A 2,464-nucleotide genomic window follows, 5' to 3' on the forward strand; every position below is an offset into this window, starting at 1 on the left:
TTGATCACTCACATTTGGTACATTGCCCTTCTCTTCACCCACATAAATACTTCTCTCTACCTAACAGTGTCTCCTACTGTGGTGTAGTAAATTACTTAGTCTGGCTATTCTACCCATAAGTCTTTGTAAACGCCAAGGTGGGAATTGCTATTAGCAACTGAAGAGATCCTGATTGCTAAAATTGTCCACCTGGGTTATTTCTGTTGGGTGTGGCACAATACAATGTTCTGGAGGTGCCCACTCTCTCTCAGGTGCTTAGAGTTCTGATGCTATGATTGGCTAGTTGGCCACTCTGCCAGGCTCAAAAGGAAGCCTCCTAGAGGCAGAACTCTCTCTGACTGCTGGTTGAGGAAGACGTGCTGTGGAAAGAGACACGCACCCCGGAAAGAGATGTGCTGCTGGGAAAGAGGCGCAAGAGACACTCATCGCTGAGTGAGACACCGAGGGACCAGCACTGCTGGGAAAGAGACTTTGAGAGACTGTTGGCTGAGGGACAGTGGGCCGGGAGAGAGACTGAGCATTCTTCCTGAACTTGAATTGTAGTCTGGTGCCTCCCTAATAAACCTCATGATCTGTGAGTTCTGTGTGGCCACTGCAGCGAATTATCGAACCCAGAGGACAGGTGGTGGGTGCTTTGGGAGGAAAGGTTGGTGAAAGGGCTGGAGGGAGGCAGCATGTCTGACCTTGCAGTAATAGGCCTTGGGTTACTGCTGGTAATCCTGTCTTCCTCTTGTAAGGTTAGAGGAGGTCAGAACATGTGGCCTCCTTGTCCTTTTTGCACCTACCCTCACTTCCCACCCCTGGTAACCAACAAAGAAAATTTCTTTCCATATATAAACCTTTCCTTGGCGTTTTACAATAACAAATTAATGCAATAGTTGTCCTTCTGTGATTGACCTATTAAATTATATCACTGCTTTTACTGTGTCACAAAGATTTTGGTATCTTTTGTTTTCATTTTCATTTGATTCAAGGAAATTTTTAATTTCATGTTTTATTCTTTTACCCACTATTTTTTAAGGAGCGTGTTGTTCAATTTCTAGGTGTTTGCTCTTTTTCCATTGATCTTCCTACTGTTGATTTCTAATTTGATAGCATTATGATCTGAGAAGATGCTATGAAGTATTTCAATGTTTTTAAATTTATTAAGGCTTGCTTTATGGCCTAACATATGGTCTAAAGTGGAGAATGTTCCATGTGCACTGGAAAAGAATGTGTATCGTGCTGTTGTTGGGTGAAATGCTCTGGAGATGTCTATAATGTTAAGTTGGTAGATTGTATTGTTTAGCACTTCTGGGTCTTTGTTGAGTTTCTTTCCAGTTGTTCTATCTTTCATTGAAAGTGGTGTATTAACATCTCCTACTGTGGAGTCATCCATTTTGCCTTTTCAACTCGTTTAAAGTCTGAGTCGGGTACGACTAGACGGCACATAACAACAACAAAAGTTTGATTTATATATTTTGGGGCTCTTTCATTGGGTCAACAGATATTTATTATGGTTATATCTTCTTGTTCAATTGATCCTTTAATCATTATATAATGCCCTTCTGTAGCTCATATGGTGGTTTTTGTCTTAAAGTCAATGTGATCAGAAATTAATATTGCCACTCCTGCTCTTTCTTGGTTGCCTTTTGCTTGATACATCTTTTTCCAACCTTTGATCTTCAGTCTATTTTTGTCTTTGTCTCTAAGGTGTGTCTCTTGTACACAGCACATTGATGGGGTATGTTTTCTTATCCAATCTGCAACTCTTCATCTCTTGAGTGGTGCATTTACTCAATTAACATTCAGTGTAATTACTGACAAGTATTAATTGGTTGGTGTCATTTTGTTATGTGTTTTTTCATTGTGTTCCTGGTTTCTCTGTTCCATATAATTTTCTGTGCTGAGCTCATTATGTTTATGAATCATGTTATCATTTCCCTTGTGGCTATTATTTTAATATTTGCTAAATACTTGTGCTTGTCCTCTTTTTTATTGCGATGTGAAAGTGTATCTTTTTCCTTTGAGGTTACCCTTTGATTTATAATTTTCTCCCCAAGTTTAAAACAGTCCATTCTATCTTGCAACTCTCTTGACTTCCTCACCATTTAGAAGTTCTGTAACTACACTATTTTTCTGTCTTTTTGGTTTGTAGTTGTCCTTATTTGCCAATTGATGTCTTTAGTTCCCTGTTTACTATCTTGTAAGCTTATTTTACTTTGTATATGTCCATAGCTTGTGTTGGTTTCTGGGTTATGTCATCTTGTGTATTAACGGTTGGTTGTTCTTTGCTACTATTGGTTCTCTGTTCAAAGGACTCCCTTTAGTATCTCTTGTAAGGTTGGTCTAGTTTTAACAAATTCCCTTAATTTCTGCTTATCTGGAAATCTTTTAATTTCACCATCATATTTGAGGAACAATTTTGCTGGGTATATAAGTCTTGGTTGGAAATTTTTCTCTTTCATGGTTTTATATATACCAT

The sequence above is a fragment of the Orycteropus afer genome, unplaced genomic scaffold (genome assembly GCF_000298275.1).
Source record: "Orycteropus afer afer isolate SDZICR_OR568_19922 unplaced genomic scaffold, OryAfe1.0 scaffold00360, whole genome shotgun sequence".
Lineage (NCBI taxonomy): Eukaryota > Metazoa > Chordata > Mammalia > Tubulidentata > Orycteropodidae > Orycteropus > Orycteropus afer.